The sequence below is a fragment of the Bombina bombina genome, chromosome 6, assembly GCF_027579735.1.
Source record: "Bombina bombina isolate aBomBom1 chromosome 6, aBomBom1.pri, whole genome shotgun sequence".
Classification (NCBI taxonomy): domain Eukaryota; kingdom Metazoa; phylum Chordata; class Amphibia; order Anura; family Bombinatoridae; genus Bombina; species Bombina bombina.
This window is the reverse complement of record NC_069504.1, coordinates 21075146-21097939: the sequence shown is the minus strand read 5'-3', so window position 1 is coordinate 21097939 and position 22794 is coordinate 21075146.

Genomic DNA, 22794 nt, shown 5'->3' with positions numbered 1-22794 from the left:
GGCGGCGGTGTCAGGGCGGTAGATTAGGGGTTAATAAGTATAATGTAGTTGGCGGCGGTGTAGAGGGCGGCAGATTAGGGGTTAATATTTATAATAAAGTTGGCAGCAGTTTTGGGGGCAGCAGATTAGGGGTTAATAAGTATAATGTAGGTGGCGCCGATGTCAGGGCGGCAGAATAGGGGTTAATAAGTATAATATAGGTGGCGTCGGTGTAGGGGGCGGCAGATTAGGGGTGTTTAGACTTGAGGTACATGTTAGGGTGTTAGGTGTAAACGTAACTTTTATTCTCCCATAGGAATCAATGGGGTATCGGGCAGCAGCGAACATGAGCTTTCGCTGCTTTCAGACTCCCATTGATTCCTATGGCATCCGTGGCCTCCAGGGCAGTGGATTGAAAAGCAGGTACTCTGGGCTAGAATAGTGGCGAGCGTACCTGGTAGATATTTGATAACTTGCAAAAGTAGTCAGATAGTGCCGAATTTGCATTTGAAACATCTGCAATGACGTAAGCATCAATCTGTGTCGGACTGAGACCGGCGAATCTTATGTTACGTCACAAATTTCAACTTTTGCCGGTCTGTAGGCTTTGATAAATTAGGGGAATCAGGCTCGCCACAATTACACTGCAAAATTCCAGTGTATTTGTGGTTGACGGCTTGATAAATAGACCTCTATGTGTCCTAATGTCAGCATCTATGTTTATCTTTAATACTAATTTCACATATACATACTTTCAAAGTATAATACACAATGTAACAAATGGCACTTACAAGTTCTGATGAGTGATCAATGACACTAGTATCGAGCAATTTGATTCGTTAGTGATAGTTTATAATGTGTATTTCAATCAGATTGGCTGATGTTATAAATCATGTGATTATGCATATTCCAATCAACAGTGGTTGAAAAATTCACTAGTGTGTGGGTTATTTAGGAGTTTGCGTCATAATTGGTGCGAAAGGTGTTGCGTCAAATTTGGTGCGAAGTGGAGAGTGGGACTTGTATTACATGGCTGAAACATGGTACAAATAGATTTTTCCAAAAAAATAAAAAGGAAGTTAGCTATATTATGTTGTGTATTTATTTCATTTTTATCTCTAAATTTATTAGTGCGACAAGTTTGGGGCAAAACTTTGCAAAAATTTGGTGAAATAATATTTCCCCCTTATGAGAGACAAAGTTGTAACATAATCCATAAGTAGTAATGTATTTTTCATTTTTATCCCTATATCTTCTAGTGCACTAAATGTGGATCAATAATATTGGTTAATTTAGAAAGGGTATACAATTTTAATAAAGTTTCTAATTTACTTTTATTATGTGATATGCTTTATACTCTTGCAGCATCGAACATAAGCTTTCTGTGTTTTCAGATTCCCATTGATTTCTATGGCATCCACGGCCTCAAGGGTGGCGGATTGAAAACTAGGTGCGCTGAGTCGGAATAGACGCGAGCGTACCTGTTAAATGTTTGTTAAATTGGGAAAAGGGTCAAATAGAGTTGAATGTGAATTTGAAACATCTGTAATGACGCAAGCATATATCTGCGTCGGATTGAGATCGCAGGAAGGTATATTTCATCACACGTTTCAACATTTGACGATCTTGATGCTTTGATAACTACGGCGGATCTATCTTGTGACAAATATAACTTGGGATTCAAGCGTATTTTCAGTTGACGCTTTGATAAATATCCCCCTATGGCGTGTCATGTGACTTGTCATATTAGTGAAACAATGGAAGTGGTATGGATTGCTCATGAGGGATGTTAATACATAATGGGCTAGATTCCAAGTGCAGTGCTAATTTATCGCTCGCCCACAAACAAGTGGCTGGTTATTGCTCCTACAAGCTCGCGGTAGACCTCGATACATTTTCTAAATGTCCCCCAATGTCCCTCAAAATTTAGTGTTAGTTTCCTTTTTGAAAAAAATGCAATATACCTCACGGCATGAGAATGAGGATCCCATTGGTGCCTATGGAAGTCTATGGAGGTCGTGTTTGCATTGCACTTAACTTGAAATTCCAGCGCATATTAGCATGCGCTGGTATTACAAAGAGGAGCGCAAATATCGCTTTGGCAGAAACGATGTTTTGCGCTCCTCTTATAATCTGGCCCTAATTTGCAAATGTGCTTCACTTTAAAACTAGTTTTCTATAATTTGTGTACAAGTTTCCCAGTTTAAAATGTAACCTTTATTTGACTTTTTAATTAAAAAAGTGTGTTTTACGAACATATGAGCTGGACATGCGCTTAGCATACAAACAAGAAATGTGCCTGGAAATTGGAAAAAATGTAAAATAATGCTCCTGCAAAAATTCTGCTAAAAGGTGTTTTTCTGGCAATAGGAATACGGCTGTCTTTCCTTATATTATATAGCATGTCTTTAAAAGGCTTGTGATTAATGGGATATCATGGGGTTTTCTAATGGATTGGATCTGGCCCATTGCTTTATCATGTTTTTGTCATAGATGTGGTTGGCGTCAGATATTGAAGCTTTGGAGACTTTTCATCAACAAACCTAACAAGTTTCTGGCAGCAATCTCTTGTGCAGTTCCTGCCCCTGCAGAGCAGTGCCTGTCAATCATTCTTTATGAATGAGTCAGGAAAATTTAATGTCTGCCATTTCTGAGGTGCAGGTGAGGTTCGGAAGCCGCACTCTTTAGCATGAGGGAGTCTGCACTAGTAGAGTAAACGGCTAGATTCAGGTATCTTTAATTTAATTCCTTGAATCATTCTCTAGATGACATTATATAGTACATGTCTATATATAGCAGGAAGCCAGATCCTATCCCAAGGTTTAAACATCAAATTTCCTGAATCATCAAAAGTTAGCACATCCATATTACTATGCATTATTGACCTACATTTCTTGGCAGTTTTAAAATAACCTCATGAATCTGCCTTTTTTCATAATCTTTCATAAATCTATTCAAAATCATATTACTTGTACTGAGCTTTCACCACCCAACAAAAGCTGTCATCTTAAATTTCCCTGCATTTATTCCCCTGGGCGTTAGAGGGTCTGTCCACCTTTATAAAGGTATAAACATCATTTTAAGACAAAACATTTCAATTTGATGAACTCTGGCCGGAGTACATTCCATGGTATAATCCTGCATTATTTTACAATTAGCTGCACGGAATGTAAAAAAAAAACCCATTATTAACATTAGATCTTTATTGCAGTTTTTATTAGAGTACATGAGAATCAGAAACTACTAAATAGGAAAGACATCTGCAACCCTAAATCTATAATCATCTAAAGTACTAACACTTAACTTTTCCAATCTAGTTTCTTAACACTCAACAGAAACAAATCTCACTAAAGTAACAAATGATCTCAGCTAAAGCAAAATACTTATTTAGAGTTTCCTTTCCCAGCATATCCCCTGATCCTTTGCCTCTCTCAGTCTTGTGTCTCTTGCTAAATTCTATCTAGCTATCCTCACTTGTAAAATGTATTTCTTCCTTGGGATTCCAGTACCACTTATATGCTGATAATACCTAAATCTATCTTTTGTCTCCTGATATCTCTCTGTCTTTACTCAACCAGATTACCACCTGTCTTTCTGCAATTTCCTCTTGGATGTCTTCACCGTTCAGCCAAATCAATCTGTCTAAAACTGAGCTGCTTCTTAAGCCCCCACCCTCTCTCCCTATAATAGACACTCTATGCATGATTTATTGTCTTGGTGTTGCACTGGGGTACAAAATCCCCTTCACTTCACATATACAAGCACTTACCAAATCCTGCTAGGCTCACCTATGCATCTTGTATTGAATTTAACCTTGAGTTACCCAAGAAACTACAGAATATTAAATAATATGCTCATTTTGTCCTGTAGTTACTACTCCTTCTCCTATGTGGCCAAATCCATCCTGTCTTCTTTGCAGTCTATTATGAATACGTTAGCTAGATACACTAAGTTGCTAATATGCATAATAGCTCTCTGCTAGCTCCTACACTGGCTCCTCATACACTTTTCAACATGGTTCAATATTGATCCTAATCTACAAATATATATCCTCACTTATCTTCAAATGCTCCCTGAGACGTCCTGTTCTATCAACCTGTTTTCCTCTACTCCTATTATCTACCCTCATCTCCTGCCTCCAAGACTTCTCCGCTCCTGTCCTCCAGAACTCTCTACCCGACAACTAGACGATCTCTAACCTGATATATCTTCAGGCTCTCGGCTTAGTGAAAGAGATTTACCTCATGTATAGTCCCCCTTCTTCCTAACCAACAAAAATAAATGAAATAAAGCTTGTCTCATTGCTAGAACTGCTATATATGTGACAAGCTATCCCAAACCTTATGTTTCCTACCCCTCTAACTGTAGATTGCCAGTTCTTTAGAGCAGGGCCCCTCCTTCTGTATTTGTTTGTATAATCTGTTTTATATATCGGTATTTATATTTTATGGGTCTATAAAAGTAAATTATAATTTACTTTGAGATGGTAATATAAAATGATAAACTGTATATATAAAAACAACTTTCATTCTTTATTTTGTCCCCTTTTCCTGTGAGCTTTTCAGTTCCTGTTAGAAATGGAAGTGCAGAACACTGTTATATACAACACAGCCATTGGCTGCACACTCTAGTGACCTATTTATAACTGTACCTAATTGGCTACAGTAGAGAAGGTAACCTAAGTTACAACATGGCAGCTCCCATTGTTTTATAGACACAAAGGGGAAGATTTAATAAACAGTGGGTGCTGCTTTCAATGCCTGAAGTTTCAGGCTCACTGGAAATTGAAGTTAAGGAGCTGCGGCTGTAAGACCGCTGCTCCTTAAATTGTCTGCCACCCCTTTTAGGTTACGGACTGCAATCATCCATATACAATCGGAAAGATTGACACCCCCTGCTAGCTGCTAGCGAATGTGAGCAGGCACTGATTGGCTAAACTGCAAGTCTGTCAAAAGAGCTGAAATAAAGGGGCAGTTTGCAGAGGCTTAAATACAAGGTAATCAAAGAGTTTAAAAGTATATTAATATAGCTGTGTTGGTTATGCAAAACTGGGGAATGGGTAATAATAAAGGGATTATCTATCTTTTAAAACAATGAAAATTCTGGTGTAGACTGTCCCTTTAAACAGCTAATAAAACTTTACACTTATTTAATCACTATTTAAACAGCTAATAAAACTTTACACTTATTTAATCACTATTTAAACAGCTAATAAAACTTTACACTTATTTAATCACTATTTAAACAGCTAATAAAACTTTACACTTATTTAATCACTATTTAAACAGCTAATAAAACTTTACACATATTTAATCACTATTTAAACAGCTAATAAAACTTTACACTTATTTTGTCACTATTTAAACAGCTAATAAAACTTTACACTTATTTAATCACTATTTAAACAGCTAATAAAACTTTACACTTATTTTGTCACTATTTAAACAGCTAATAAAACTTTAAAGTGACCTCTACATGTTATTCTCAGACTAACCTTTTCTTTGAATGTATTTACAGTGGCGTCACTAGGGGGGGGGGGGGGGGCGGGGGGTGCGGGCCGCACCTGGGTGACACCCTCAAGGGGGTGACAACGCAAAAAAAAAAAATACATTGTAGAGATGCATAGATTTTTCATTAGAGGGACTGGCATTTGTGAACATTAGTGGGACTGGCGAAGTTGTAGACACTTAGGCCTAGATTTAGAGTTTGGCGGTAGCCGTGAAAACCAGCGTTAGAGGCTCCTAACGCTGGTTTTAGGCTACCGCCGGTATTTGGAGTCAGTCAGGAAAGGGTCTAACGCTCACTTTTCAGCCGCGACTTTCCATACCGCAGATCCCCTTACGTCAATTGCGTATCCTATCTTTTCAATGGGATCTTTCTAACTCCGGTATTTAGAGTCGTGTCTGAAGTGAGCGTTAGAAATCTAACGACAAAACTCCAGCCGCAGAAAAAAGTCAGTAGTTAAGAGCTTTCTTGGCTAACGCCGGTTCATAAAGCTCTTAACTACTGTGCTCTAAAGTACACTAACAGCCATAAACTACCTATGTACCCCTAAACGGAGGTCCCCCCACATCGCCGCCACTCAATTAAATTTTTTTAACCCCTAATCTGCCGACCGCCACCTACGTTATACTTATGTACCCCTAATCTGCTGCCCCTAACACCGCCGACCCCTATATTATATTTATTAACCCCTAACCTGCCCCCCACAACGTCGCCGCCAGCTACCTAAAATAATTAACCCCTAATCTGCCGACCGCCACCTACGTTATACTTATGTACCCCTAATCTGCTGCCCCTAACACCGCCGACCCCTATATTATATTTATTAACCCCTAACCTGCCCCCCACAACGTCGCCGCCAGCTACCTAAAATAATTAACCCCTAATCTGCCGACCGCCACCTACGTTATACTTATGTACCCCTAATCTGCTGCCCCTAACACCGCCGACCCCTATATTATATTTATTAACCCCTAATCTGCCCCCCTCAACGTCGCCTCCACCTGCCTACACTTATTAACCCCTAATCTGCCGAGCGGACCGCACCGCTACTATAATAAAGTTATTAACCCCTAATCCGCCTCACTCCCGCCTCAAAAACCCTATAATAAATAGTATTAACCCCTAATCTGCCCTCCCTAACATCGCCGACACCTAACTTCAATTATTAACCCCTAATCTGCCGACCGAATCTCGCCGCTACTGTAATAAATGGATTAACCCCTAAAGCTAAGTCTAACCCTAACCCTAACACCCCCCTAAGTTAAATATAATTTAAATCTAACGAAATAAATTAACTCTTATTAAAAAAATTATTCCTATTTAAAGCTAAATACTTACCTGTAAAATAAACCCTAATATAGCTACAGCATAAATTATAATTATATTATAGCTATTTTAGGATTTATATTTATTTTACAGGTAACTTTGTATTTATTTTAACCAGGTACAATAGCTATTAAATAGTTAAGAACTATTTAATAGCTAAAATAGTTAAAATAATTACAAATTTACCTGTAAAATAAATCCTAACCTAAGTTACAATTAAACCTAAAACTACACTATCAATAAATTAATTAAATAAAATACCTACAATTACCTACAATTAAACCTAACACTACACTATCAATAAATAAATTAAATACAATTCCTACAAATAAATACAATGAAATAAACTAACTAAAGTACAAAAAATAAAAAAATATTTACAAACATTAGAAAAATATTACAACAATTTTAAACTAATTACACCTACTATAAGCCCCCTAATAAAATAACAAATACCCCCAAAATAAAAAAATGCCCTACCCTATTCTAAATTACAAAAGTTCAAAGCTCTTTTACCTTACCAGCCCTGAACAGGGCCCTTTGCGGGGCATGCCCCAAGAAATTCAGCTTTTTTGCCTGTAAAAAAACACATACAATACCCCCCCCCAACATTACAACCCACCACCCACATACCCCTAATCTAACCCAAACCCCCCTTAAATAAACCTAACACTAAGCCCCTGAAGATCTTCCTACCTTATCTTCACCTCACCGGGTATCACCGATCCGTCCTGGCTCCAAAATCTTCATCCAAGCCCAAGCGGGGGCTAGACATCCATCATCCGACGACTGAAGAAGTCCAGAAGAGGGTCCAAAGTCTTCATCCTATCTGGGAAGAAGAGTAGATCCAGACCGGCAACCATCTTCTTCCAAGCGGCATCTTCTATCTTCATCCGATGAGGACCGGCTCCATCGTGAAGACCTCCAGCGCGGACCCATCTTCTTCCGACGGCGTCCAACTGAAGAATGACGGTTCCTTTAAGGGACATCATCCAAGATGGCGTCCCTCGAATTCCGATTGGCTGATAGGATTCTATCAGCCAATTGGAATTAAGGTAGGAAAATTCTGATTGGCTGATGGAATCAGCCAATCAGAATCAAGTTCAATCCGATTCTCTGATCCGATCAGCCAATCAGATTGAGCATTCTATTGGCTGCTCGCAAGATGGTTGCCGGTCCGGATCTACTCTTCTTCCCGGATAGGATGAAGACTTTGGACCCTCTTCTGGACTTCTTCAGCCGTCGGATGATGGATGTCTAGCTGCCGCTTGGGCTTGGATGAAGATTTTGGAGCCAGGACAGATCGGTGATACCCGGTGAGGTGAAGATAAGGTAGGAAGATCTTCAGGGGCTTAGTGTTAGGTTTATTTAAGGGGGGTTTGGGTTAGATTAGGGGTATGTGGGTGGTGGGTTGTAATGTTGGGGGGGGGTATTGTATGTGTTTTTTTACAGGCAAAAGAGCTGAATTTCTTGGGGCATGCCCCGCAAAGGGCCCTGTTCAGGGCTGGTAAGGTAAAAGAGCTTTAAACTTTTGTAATTTAGAATAGGGTAGGGCATTTTTTTATTTTGGGGGGCTTTGTTATTTTATTAGGGGGCTTAGAGTAGGTGTAATTAGTTTAAAATTGTTGTAATATTTTTCTAATGTTTGTAAATATTTTTTTATTTTTTGTAACTTAGTTAATTGTATTTATTTATAGATATTTTATTTAATTTATTTATTGATAGTGTAGTGTTAGGTTTAATTGTAACTTAGGTTAGGATTTATTTTACAGGTAAATTTGTAATTATTTTAACTATTTTAGCTATTAAATAGTTCTTAACTATTTAATAGCTATTGTACCTGGTTAAAATAAATACAAAGTTACCTGTAAAATAAATATAAATCCTAAAATAGCTATAATATAATTATAATTTATATTGTAGCTATATTAGGATTTATTTTACAGGTAAGTATTTAGCTTTAAATAGGAATAATTTATTTAATAAGAGTTAATTAATTTCGTTAGATTTAAATTATATTTAACTTAGGGGGGTGTTAGTGTTAGGGTTAGACTTAGCTTTAGGGGTTAATACATTTATTAGAATAGCGGTGAGCTCCAGTCGGCAGATTAGGGGTTAATGTTTGAAGTTAGGTGTTGGCGATGTTAGGGAGGGCAGATTAGGGGTTAATACTATTTATTATAGGGTTAGTGAGGCGGATTAGGGGTTAATAACTTTATTATAATAGCGGTGCGGTCCGCTCGGCAGATTAGGGGTTAATAAGTTTAGGCAGGTGGAGGCGACATTGTGGGGGGCAGATTAGGGGTTAATACTATTTATGATAGGGTTAGTGAGGCGGATTAGGGGTTAATAACTTTATTATAGTAGCGCTCAGGTCCGCTCGGCAGATTAGGGGTTAATAAGTGTAGGCAGGTGGAGGCGACATTGTGGGGGGCAGATTAGGGGTTAATAAATATAATATAGGGGTTGCCCTAAGGGGCAGCAGATTAGGGGTACATAGGGATAATGTAAGTAGCGGCGGTTTACGGAGCGGCAGATTAGGGGTTAATAATAATATGCAGGGGTCAGCGATAGCGGGACGGCAGATTAGGGGTTAATAAGTGTAAGGTTAGGGGTGTTTAGACTCGGGGTACATGTTAGGGTGTTAGGTGCAGACTTAGGAAGTGTTTCCCCATAGGAAACAATGGGGCTGCGTTAGGAGCTGAACGCGGCTTTTTTGCAGGTGTTAGGTTTTTTTCAGCTCAAACAGCCCCATTGTTTTCTATGGGGAATCGTGCACGAGCACGTTTTTGAAGCTGGCCGCGTCCGTAAGCAACTCTGGTATCGAGAGTTGCAGTGGCGGTAAATATGCCTGTACGCTCCCTTTTTGGAGCCTAACGCAGCCATTCTGTGAACTCTCAATACCAGAGGTATTTAAAAGGTGCGGCCAGAAAAAAGCCAGCGTTAGCTACGCGGGTCGTTACCGACAAAACTCTAAATCTAGGCCTTAATTTGTTTGCCCCTTGAGCCAGCACTGCAATTTCAACAAATAGTTTTCCCGGCTGCTTTTGCTTGTTTTTACTTTGCTCCTGTCTTGCCCAATTTCACTATGAATGTTATGGGCGTGCCGTGGGGCTTGCGAAGTTGCACTGCTAGCCTAAACCTGTCTGCCTATCTGTGCTCACTGCTCAGTGTGGAGCAGTGGAGTCACTCACTGCTGTGCTGTCTCTCTAAACGGAACTGGGAAATCGTGAGGGGGATGCCTGGCACCTGACCTCATGACTGTCTTACACTGTCTCTAAAGTAAAAGAGCCTTGTATGATGTCCACCAGACGGGTACGGTTACGGTACACTAAGTGCACACTGAAGAGGTAGGAGGGGAGGGCAGGTGGGGGTCTGGGGTTGGGCAGAGTGCAGAGGTGATTGGCTATAGGAAGCGGTAGGCATGCGGCCCGTGGCTGTGCACTGACAGACTTGCAACAGAGTCAGAGAGCAGAATTTTCATAGTTTGCGCGCCTAAACCTTTTCTTCAGTGATTTATTTTAGAGAGCTCTGTTTATCTTTCATTTGATGTTCTGCTGAACCAGGGAGCAGCTCTAGGCATGAGCTTTATAATTAATGCAGTGCAGTTTACATATTTTGTATGTGTGTGTGTCTGAGTGTTTTTGTGTGTGTGTGTGTGTGTCTGAGTGTTTTTGTGTGTGTGTGTGTCTCAGTGTTTTTGTCTGTGTCTAAGTGTTTGTGTGTGTGCCTGAGTGTTTTTGTGTGTGTGTGTGTGTGTGTGTCAGAGTGTTTTTGTGTGTGAGTCTGAGTATTTTTCTGTGTGTGTTTTTGTGTGTGTGTGTCTGAGTGTGTTTCCGAGTGTTTGTGTGTGCATCTGAGTGTGTTTTTAATTGTGTATCTGAGTGTGTGCCTGTGTTTTTTGTGTGTGTCTGCTTTCTGGGGGGGTTTGACACCATAACTTACCGCGCCGGGTGACACCAACCCTAGTGACGCCACTGTGAATTTATTTAGTGTTTACTGTCCCTTTAAGTTCTCTCATTAAACATGACTCTTCTTCAGGGGGCATTTGACACAAAATAAAAAATACAACCAAAGCAAAAACTGAACAGCTTGATAAAGGTAAAATGGGCTTGGAACCTGCAGCAAGATACATGACAACAAACACAACATAAATAAGCAAAAAACATCCAGAAACTCAGTAACTCAGAAATAAAACACACACACCCTTCACTGGTAACACAAACCAAGCACAGTGAGATTTATACACCAAGGGGCTGAATTAGCAAGCTCTAAATGGAGCTTGATGCCCCTGTTTCCGCGCGTGCCTTCAGGCTCGCTGGAGACAGCAGTTATGAAGTAGCGGTCTTAAGACCGCTACTCCATAATTTGTCCACCTGCTCTGAGGCTGCGGTCTGCAATCCACCTGATCCTATACGATCGGGCTTAATGACACCCCCTGCTAGCCGTCATTGCTTGTCCAATGGTAAATGCCGACAGTGTATGATGTCGGCATTCAGAAATGTCTGTCGGACATGATACACTACAGCGTATCATGTTGGACAGACATTGATAAATTGGCCCCTATGAAGTGGGTGAGGTGGTACAGTATATTAACAAAATCACTGTATTATTTCCATACCTGAGCAACATATTGGCCTCTAGTTATTAAGGTCTGTCGGACCTGATCCAACAGTGTGGTTCAGCTGAATACGGCGAGCAATACGCTCGCCATATTCAGAATTGCACCAGCAGCTCACAAGAGCAGCTGGTGCAACGCCGCCCCTGCAGACTCACGGCCAATAGGCCGCCAGCAGGGAGGTGTCAATCAACCCGATCGTACTAGATCGGGTTGTTTTCTGGCGATGTCTGTCTGTGACACTGCCCTCTCCTGGATTCACTCTTATCTCTAACAGATCCTTCTCCATCTCTTTTGTTGGTGACTCCTCCTCTCCATTGCCTCTGTCTGTTGGAGTACTTCAAGGCTTCGTCCTGGGGCCTCTACTCTTCTCTATTTACACTTCTTCACTGGGTAAACTTATCAACAGCCATGGCTTCAACTATCACCTCTATGCTGATGATACCCAGTACCACCCCTACACTCTCTCCTTCTGTCAATTATCACATCAGTGATTGCTTATCTGGCATTTCCTCCTGGATGGCCTCTCACCACCTAAAAATAAACATGTCCAAAACCGAACTACTTCTAATCAACCCCTCTAACTCTACTCTCTAATTTTTCCATCACTGTTGGTGGCACCACTATCTCCCCATCACCCCAAGTCCGCTGCCTCAGAGTCACACTTGACTCAAATCTGTCCTTCATTCCCCACATCCAATTGCTCTCTTCATCCTGCCGCAAACACCTACATAATATCTCCAAAATTCGTCTGATTCTGAGTGCTGAAACTACTAAATAGTTAATCCACTCCCTGGTAATTTCTTGACTTGACTACTGTATTAACTTACTATCTGGTCTCCCTCTCTCCCAGCTCTCTCCCCTTCAATCCATCCTAAATGCATCTGCAAGGCTAATCCACCTCTCTCGACGCTCTGTTTCTGCTGCAGCTCTCAGTGAGTCCCTTCACTGGCTCCCCATTCACAGCAGAATTAAATTCAAAATTCTCACCCTGACCTACAAAGCCCTCAGCAATGCTGCCCCCCAACTGTCCTCACTCATCAACAAATATACTCCAGCCCGCCACCTAAGATCCAACAATGACCTGCTTCTTGCGTCCTCTACCATCACCTCCTCTCATGCTAAACTACAGGACTTCTCTTGTGCGGCACCAACCCTCTGGAACGCACTTCCTTGTGCTGTCAGACTTTCCCCTAACCGTTCCTCCTTGAAATGTTCCCTAAAGACCATTTTTGTTCAGGTAAGCCTATCACCCGACACATTAACAAATGAACTTCACTAACCCAACAGTTACCCTCCTCTCCTCACTAACATCATTCTTACCTTTGCAGTCCCCACCTCCTGTTTCCCATCCTCCCACCCATCTAGATTGTAAATTCCCACGGGAATAGGGCCCTCAATTCCCCCTGTATTTGTAAAAATTTTTCTTTTATTGTATTGTTTCTCCGTTGTACTTTTATCCTTGTACCCATGGGCAACGCTGCAGAATCTGTTGGCGCTTTAGAAATAAAGAATAATAATACCTGAGCAACATATCTCCATACCATAGCAACATATTATCCCCATAACTGAGCAACACTGCCACAACCCCATGAATCAAAAACAGAAATTCTAGATTGTAGCAAAATAGTCTGAAAGTCTGAGAATAAAGTGCTATTGGTTGACTTTGTACAGAATTCAGTGATGTATAATTACAGTTAGTGTCTCATGTAAAACTACCTCCCAGGAATGAATAGCACTAGATTCTGTGCTATTCTGCAGATTTATCTAGTAATGTGCTCAGTAATCTACTAGTTTAAATCAATCGCACAGAATGAGACAGCTTTAGTGGTATTTTGTTAGATAAATGTGATGTATCTTACTATGTCATTCTATAGCTTATGGTGCAGTCAGGATTTGTGCACAAATTCCGTTTGTCTTTCATTCCATTGTGATATTTTGCTTCATATTTGCTGATGCGGCCGAGCTTTCCACCCCATTGGTCACCTGAGTGATTACATTGTATTTCTCAAAGGAATATTTTACTCAGCAAATGCTGATTTGTTACAATTGAAAACACCCAAAGGCTCTATTTATTGATAGTGACACACCCCAGAGCGTAGGAACAGAAAATGCTAATTTTAGCACACAGAAAAACATGTTTATGGATTTTATAAGAGTTTACATCAAGTCATGTTATTACTAAGTAGAAATAGACTATACACAGTTTTCTGCAGTGGTTTCTTTGTTCCGAGGGAGCAGACACAATACTGATAGCAAAATGTAACGAAATAGCTAATGGTACAAAGTAACAAATGCAATGTTACTGCAAATGTAAGAACTGGCAAGGAAGGAAGATTTCACTCCTTATCCATTGCTGTCATGGACAATGTTTTTAGGATTTTTCTGCCAAACCTTCCTGGTCTAACACAGGTGGTGTCTGTCTCTTGGGCAGAAAGACTTCTGTACATTAGGGTATCGCAGACAGCAGGGAAGGGAAGAATCCCATAATGCAGCAGGGTTTTCTTCTAGTAAGCTCCGTGACCACAACAAACATCATGCGTCATTAAAATAAGTGCCCAAATCACCTGACTCCATCTAGCCTGTATAAAGATTAAGGGCCAGAACAGTTACACACAAGTGAAAAAGGGTTTAAGGCGGGTTTTTTCGTGCATCAGGTGTAGCGCTTGTATTACAAGTTGAAAGTCAATTTGATCGCTTGAGCGCAATTGAAGTTAACGAGCGTTGGGATAGTGCGTCCTCAGAGCTCTGCTTATTTGTTTCGCAAAACAAAAAAGTATCACAAAACACATAAAAAATACATTACAAAGTACACTCATAATAACCCCATCTAATAAAAATTAATAAAAAATAAATATTGAATTCTAGAATATTTAGCACATACCCCCCTCCCCAAATTAACGACTGAAGCCACTCTGTAACTAGACTCTCCGCTATCCCAAGAGGAGATACAAAACACCATCAAAGACCACCCTAATGGGAAAAGCCCTGGACCAGATGGCTTAGGGTCTAAATATTATAAAACATTCCTCCCCATACTCACACCTCACCTCCAAACCCTATTCAGCGAATGATAGATACTGGTATACTGCCACCCTACATTACAGCTCTGCCCAAACCAGGGAAGTCCACAGACAAGCCAGAGATCTGTAGACCCATTTCCCTACTCAATAGCGACATTAAAATCCTAGCTAAGGCACTGGCAACCCGTATCAACAAATATTTACCAACACTAATCTCCACAGACCAGGTAGGCTTCATACCTGGAAGAGAGGCGAGGGATAACACTCTCAAGATTTTACATTTGATATCCTATTCAAAAACAAATGCAACACCTATCACATTACTATCAACTGATGCGGAAAAGGCGTTTGATAGGGTGAACTGGCCATTCCTTAAAGAAACCATGAAAAAGATGGGTTTTGGAGGAAAAATCTTAAATTTAATTTTCGCCTTATACTCAAAGCCCAATCTTCCATCCCACCTGTATTAACAGAATTTGATAAATATAGTGCAGTGTCTAACTTCCATCTTAATCTTCACAAATCAGAACTACTGGGTTTATCCCTCCCCCAGACGTCCCAAGACTGGTTAAGAGAGCACGCACCATTTGTTATTAAACCAAAAACTTTAACCCCTTAAGGACCAGCGACGTACCCTGTATGTCGCTGGCCTTATTTTGGAACTTGATTGTTTTATAGCGCGGTCTTGCCACCAGCGTTGAGACTGCTCTATTCCACAAAGCCTGCTGGAGGGAGTGCATTAATAGCGTGTTCTTGCTAGACTTGTGCTATTATGTCCTGAAAAAACCCTTAACGACCAGTGACATACAGGGTACATTGTGGTCATTAAGGGGCTAAGATATCTGGGAGTGGACCTTGTGGAATCCATAACAGAAGTCTTTGAAGCAAATTACACACGACTTAAATCAGAGATTGCCAGAGACCTTTCTGAATGGAAAAATAAATCCATTTCATGGCTGGGTAGGGTAGGTGTCATTAAAATGAATGTTCTCCCCAGGGTTTTATACCTACTTCAAACAGTCCCGATACCACTCCCACATTCATTCTTACCCTCTCTTCAAAAACTAATAGAGGAATACATTTGGAAAGGCATTAAACCAAGAGTTAGTAGACATACAATCTATTTCCCTCGAGAAAATGGAGGTTTGGGAATTCCTAACTTCCATTTATACAGACGAGCCATACTGCTCCAAAGAGCGGTAGAGTGGTTCCACAGTGAGATACCTAAAGCATGGAAACACATAGACAATATGATTCTTAAAACCAAGGACCTAGTCACACTATTGTGAACAAATGCACAAAATAGACCCACTAACATCTCGGACTTCCCACTTCTGGAGGAAATGTTTACAGAATGGGACAAAGTAGTGCGCACAATTTCCCACGTTTCCACCCCGCACTCTCCACTGACGCCAATATATGGAAACCACAAACTCCCACTACATATGAACCCAACACAGACCCCGCCGATCTTACCAGCAAACTGCATTTATACAATACTAAATGCAGAGAGACTCAAAACGCCACAAGAATTACAAACCAAACACCCTAACCTCGCAGCATCATGGTTTGCATACTCACCAAATCAAACATTACCTAGGCACACACAGAAATAAAAAACATTTGTTCAGACGCCCTACCCCATTTGAGACTCTCTGTACCATGTCTCACATGTCTAAACACCTAATATCTATCATTTACAAGATCCTCCTGACACCCTCAGAGTACTTGCTCCCTACATACACCGCTAAATGGCACAAGGAATTAGGCATTACCTTAACAACTAAGGAATGAAGACGCATGTTCAAAATAGGAAGAAATATCTCAGTCTCAGCTCACACTCAAGAGTCACATTACAAACTACTGAGCAGGTGGTACCTTACACCAGCCAGGCTGAAACAGATTTATCCCACAACATCAGGCAAATGTTGGAGGGGATGCGGAGCAGAGAGCTCTCTAATACATCTACGCTGGGAGTGCCTGCTAGTGGAGAACTACTGGAAAGCAGTGTGGTCAGAAATTAATAAGATCTTAGAAACAGATATCCCTAGAACACCTGAAACTGATTTTCCACTTCACAACCAAAATCCAAAGCAACCCAAAATATCTCTCCTGGTTTTGATGCTGACCAGCGCCAAAAACCTTACACCGGCCAACTGGAAAACAACCAACATCCCCACTGTGAAGGAATGGAGATCTAAATTTTCACTGACCTTGCAATTAGAAAGGCATCATTACTTACGCACATCGCAAATTGAGGCACACAAAATGATGCTCCAGATGTGGACCGTCAGTCAAACAAAACACTGAAGAATGGCCCAAATAGAGGCTGTTCTGTTCTTCCCAGAAACAACTTATATTCACCCGCCTCCTCTTCCCCTCATGTCCCACCCCCCTCTTTCCCTTACTAATCAGTTATTTAAAAACCCCCAAGCACATATACTTAAGTTCATCTCTGGTTTCAACTTATCAAATTAGACTATTAGAGTGTTAAAATATTATCCAAGCAGAAATTACTAGTTATTCTGTTAGTTTGTTATCACTTGTTAAAATTGTTTATGTATTCACATTGCATATCCTAGTTTTAAAATTGAAATATACCAAAGGTTAAAAACAGAACACAGGAAAATGGAAACTACGCAAAAGAGCCAAAGACTGGAGTCAGGAATAGACGTGGCTAATATATGGACCTCTCACCATTGAACTCTTTTTAAATACCCTTTCATATAAACCACTAAACTGGAAGGGGAGATCATGGTGGCAGAGAACGAATAGTACCCCAGAATGCACAATGTAAAAATGTTTTCAATATGTACCATGTGCACTGTAATTTTATCTTTTTTGGTTATTCAATAAAGCTCTTTTGAAAAAAATAAAAAATAAAAATAAATAAATAAATATTGCACAAAAAAGTTATAAGGGCTCAAAGATGTGAGGTCTCAGGTGACAGACCAAGGACTTTAACATTGAGATACACACACACACACACACACACACACACACACACACACACACACATATATATACTTAAAACATAGAAAAGTCCCAGCACTGTTTCATCAAGGTATGTCTTTTATTTAGGTAAAAAGGAAGACAACAAACAGCTACATTTCGGGCCTACACAGCCCTTAAGCATGATTAAGGGCTATGTAGGCCCAAAACGTAGCTGTTTGTTGTCTTCCTTTTTTACCTAAAGACATACCTTGATGAAACAGTGCTGGGACTTTTCTATGTTTTAAGTGGATAAGCATGGGGTTTGCAGGACCCTGATAGTCTTGGTGCCCTCAGCAAAAGAACTTTGCATTTTGTTCCAATAGTGCTGTACCTTTTCTCTGTTTTATATATATATGTACAGTATATATATAGTACCATATACAGTACCATTATATTGTATCAAAATACCATCAGATATATATAGTGAAATAAATAGAACACATTCTGCTTTGTGAAGAACATTGAAATGTGAAATATTCATATTTTCATGCGATCGGGTTTGCGAGCGAGAAGTGTGTTTGGGGCCTATTTATCATGGCCCGAATGGGGCTAGATACATCTGTTACATATATAAACTGTACATAACTGCTTGTGCAATGATAAATGCCAACGGCGTATGTTGTCGGCATTCAGCGATGTCAGGCGGCTATGATATGCTACAGCAGATCATGTCTGTCCAACTTTTAATAAATAGGCCCCTTAGTCTTTTTCCACTTTTTCTGCTCCATTGACTTTTATGGGGAAATACATTAACACAATCGCAATATTCAAAGATCGGCTTTTTGCGTGCATCCGGTTAGTGCACGAGCGGTAGCATTAAACACCGCTCCACTTGTAATCTGGCCCTAAATGTTTATATATGTACAGTTAGGGTTGCCACCTCAGCCATGTTTTCCTGGACACTTATGAGTTACCCATGCTGCAAGGTGTGCAGGGAGGAACATGTATTGTGTTTCTGGACAGAACTATTCATATTCCTCCCTGCACACCCTGCAGCATGTGTAACTTATAAGTGTTCTGTATTTTAAGGGATAGGTGGCAACCCTATGTACAGAATATATCAGCAAATAAGCCCCATGTTACAAAAGGTCTGCACACACAATACATGTTTATATATGCACAGTATATATCAGCAAATAAGCCCCATGTTACAAAAGGTCTGCACACACAATACATGTTTATATATGCACCGTATATATCAGCAAATAAGCCCCATGTTACAAAAGGTCTGCACACACAATACATGTTTATATATGCACCGTATATATCAGCAAATAAGCCCCATTTTACAAAAGGTCTGCACACACAATACATGTTTATATATGCACCGTATATATCAGCAAATAAACCCCATGTTACAAAAGGTCTGCACACACAATAAATGTTTATATATGCACAGTATATATTAGCAAATAAGCCCCATGATACAAAAGGTCTATCTGCACACACAATAAATGTTTATATATACACAGTATATATCAGCAAATAAGACCCATGTTACAAAAGTTCTGCACACACAATAAATGTTTATACTGTATATGCACAGTATATATCAGCAAATAAGCCCCATGTTACAAAAGGTCTGCACACACAATAAATGTTTATATATGCACAGCAGGTATGTATTGAATTTCTGTGATAGTTGAATTGTTACTTTGTTAATATTGTTAGTATGTCTTTGATCACTTCAGCAGACAGTATGACGCCTGTGTTTTTATTTTTTGTTGTCATGACAACAGCACTGTATATACAAGATACAACGTAACTACAGAGAATATTATGCTTTCAATGTTACATATTTAACTATGATGTGGAAGTTATTTATATATACTAGTCTGCAGATTTGTTGATTTTATTGTATTTTATGTTTTTCCCTTAATGTAGAGACTGACCGTCGGGCCGCCACCTGATGATGTCACTCTGTGGTGAAGTGGCTGATTGGAAGTGTGGCTCGCCGTCTGTTCATTCACATGGTTCATATGGCACGGTGGGGGTGAGTACATGGATGTTCTTACTTTTTGAGGTGTCTGACAAATTAAGTGCTGCATTACAAAAGGTTTGTGCACACAAAAACAAGTGGAGCATTATTTAACCTACCTGTTTAAGAGTTAACTGCGCTAGAAGTAAGCTTTTTGCAGGCGTCGGGTTGTGCTCGTATTACAAGTTGAAAGTAAACTGTTTTCGCTCATGCGCTAACCTGATGAGCGTAAAAAGCCAAATATTGCATGCACGATAACATTTTCTAGAGGTTAATGGAGCAAAAAAAGTGTGTGTGTGGGGGGGGGAAATGAACACCCTACTCGCACGCAAACCCGAACGCATTTTCTCATGCACTAACACGACATGAAAATATGAATATTTCACATTCCAATGTTCTTCACATAGCAGAATATGTTCTATTTATTCATAAATACATTTTCTACATATATCTGATGTTTTTTTTGGTACAATATATATCTATACCTCTACATATATATATATATATATATATATATATATATAAACAGGAATATTTATAAATACATAGAACATATTCTGCTATGTGCAGGACATTGGAATGTGAGATATTTACCAATCACTCACCATACCCAACTCCAGTTTCCACTTGAAAGTACTGGCAGCCCCTAGTCCATAGCTGAGAAATCTACAGATGAAGCACCAATCCCTTTAGCAAAAGGTTAATGTAGAGCCCAGCATGGGCTTGGAGCAGCCGTAAGGGTTAAGGCTCAGTGGAATGGGAGTGTGCTGCAGTGTTGGCAACAATGTTTCAGGGTATTGGGAGGTCCTGGACTTACCTTTAAAAGCAGGCAGCAGGAAGTAACAGGTCTCTCTTTTTCCTGCTGCGCTGGTTGAAGATCCCTGTTTTTTGTGGTGCCTGTCTATTCTTCATGGAGCAATCCAGGAGGTCATCAGTTCTGCCGAAGAGGCTTCATTAGAAGTAAGAGGTGGAGATCACATCGAGGAAGAAGCAGCCTGCAAGGGAACAGATAAGTGTCTTAGACAGTGATGAGGAAATTATTCCACGAACACCTAGGGTTTCACAAGGGGCTAGGGCCCCGGTAGCTGCAGGCAGGGTCTCTTTAGAACCGAGGGTGCTAGTGGTGGATGGGGGCACAGTAGGCCCCAAGGAAATTGAGGTGACGTCGGGAGTGCAGGTGGGCCCTGGGCAGAGCGTGGATGCGGCCTACAGGGCAAAGGGGAGTTCCGGCGTGGTTGCACCCGCCCCTACCTCCCTCCTACCCGTTTTCAGCCTGGATGCGTCCGCGGTGGCTGCCATCTTGCGGTCATTGGCATCAGTAGTGGGAGCTTTGTTGGGTGAATCGACTGGCGTGGCACGGCCAGGAAAGCTTATGGGGCCTTCACCTGGGCATTCAGGTAGTAGCGGGCCTTCCGTTTCTGGCTTTGTGGCGGTGGTCTGGTGCTGGGTGATGTCACTTCCGGTCGTGGCACCGGGGTCGCGGCACTTCCAGTTTGATGGGCCATCGCAATGGAGGGACACAGTAGTGTGGGCAGCAGGAAAATAGCACAGTGCGTCAAGGGACCTCCTAGGCAGTTAAGGGAGTACCTCCGCCTCGTAGCACAGCTGTGAAGGGGTCACAAGTCTCAGCTAGCATGCCAGGCAGGGCATATTATGGCAGGGGGCACATGCGAGGGTCCACACAATTGGGTGCTACTCGGGCCTATGGCAGATGGGCCTTTCAAGTTGGGGGATTCACTGTAGAGCCTTGTAGTGGGGCCATAGGAGTGGAGAGAGCAAGCAAGCATACAAGAGGGAAGGAGGAACCTAGGGCAGCAACTTGTAACAGGGGCTCAGGGCACTGTGGGGTTTGTTGAAGGTACAGTGACTGGGGCAATGTGTCTGATCACAGATTGGGGCCTAAGCCCAGTATGCAAGCGGCAATGACCGCGGGGCAGTGCATGAGTGAGATAAGACTCAGATGGCGCAGCATGAGGAGGCAGCTGAAGCTGCCCTTGATGAGGATGATTGGAGAGATGAGTCTGGATGAGTCTGGATGGGAGAATGATATGTCGATGCAAGTCAATATTGCTCCCTATTCAAAGCGTTCAGTTCATTTCTGCATTGGGTTGTGGGCGCCTTAGCGGGCAGCGAGTGCATTTCACACCACCTAGATGATTTTCTGCTTGTTGGACACGCACAGTTGGGGGAATGTGCTAGGCTAATGAAGGTTATTAGGCTTCTCATGGACAAATTTGGGGTACCACAGGCTGAGGACAAGACTCAGGGCCCCTGCACAAGGTTAACATTTCTGGGCATAGAGATTGATACCGAAGCTCAGCTTTGTCAACTTCCAGACAATAAGGTAGACAATTTGTGGGCGACGGTTTGAAAGGTTGCTGCCGCAAACTTTCTGCTGTTGAGAGAGCTGCAATTCCTATTGGGATCGCTTAATTTTACGTGCAGGGTGATTCCCATGGGCCGGGTCTTCAATTGATGGCTGAAGGAACTTCATAAGAGGCACAGGGATTTACGGGCTAAGATTAAAGTGTCTTGGGACATGGCCAAGGATCTGGCGGTCTGGGAGCGGTTTCTGAGGGATTTTAACAGTGTGCGACTTTGGCACGATGGGGACTTGTCTAATGACGACCTAGAATTATTCACTAATGCATCCGGAGCTATTGGGTTCAGAGCATATTTTGGTGGTGAATGGTGTGTGGGGGCATGGCCTGGGAGTTGGCACACTCGGGGGTTTACACGAAGCCTGACGCTGTGTGAGCTCTTGCCCATTGCTCGGTAGTTTTCTGGTCTGATAACTTGAGTGTTGTGCATGCCATCAACAGTTTGTCAGCTTCCTCTCCCTTGGTAGTCAGGTACTTAAGGTTCTTAGTGCTAAGATGCTTAGAAGCAAATATTCAGTTTAGGGCGAAGCACGTTCCAGGGGTGGAAAATGTAATTGCTTATGCGCTTTCTCGCTTTCACTGTTTTTTTTTTTTTTTTAGGGAACTTGCACCTGGTGCAGAGGAGCAGGGGCTTAATTGTCCTACTTTATTTTGGCAGCTGGCGGAGGTTGGGGTCCCATTTTGCACCTGGTGAAGGCTTCCCTGGCTTCAAAAACTTGGTTTACATACGTAAGACATTGGGAGGAGTGGCAGCTTTTCTGTCATTCACAGGAGGGTGATGTATTTACTGTGGGTCAAGTAATGGTGTTGGAATGGTTAACATGCTTGAGAGCAAGGGAAATGAAGAAAGTGGCAGTACAAAGCAGACTGGCGGCACTGTTTTTTTTTTTACCAGTTTTTAGGTTTGGAAAACCCTGCGGGTTCCTTTTTGGTTCACCAGATACTGCACAAATTCAAAATGTTGCAAACGTTTTTACAAGTCTTGTCGGC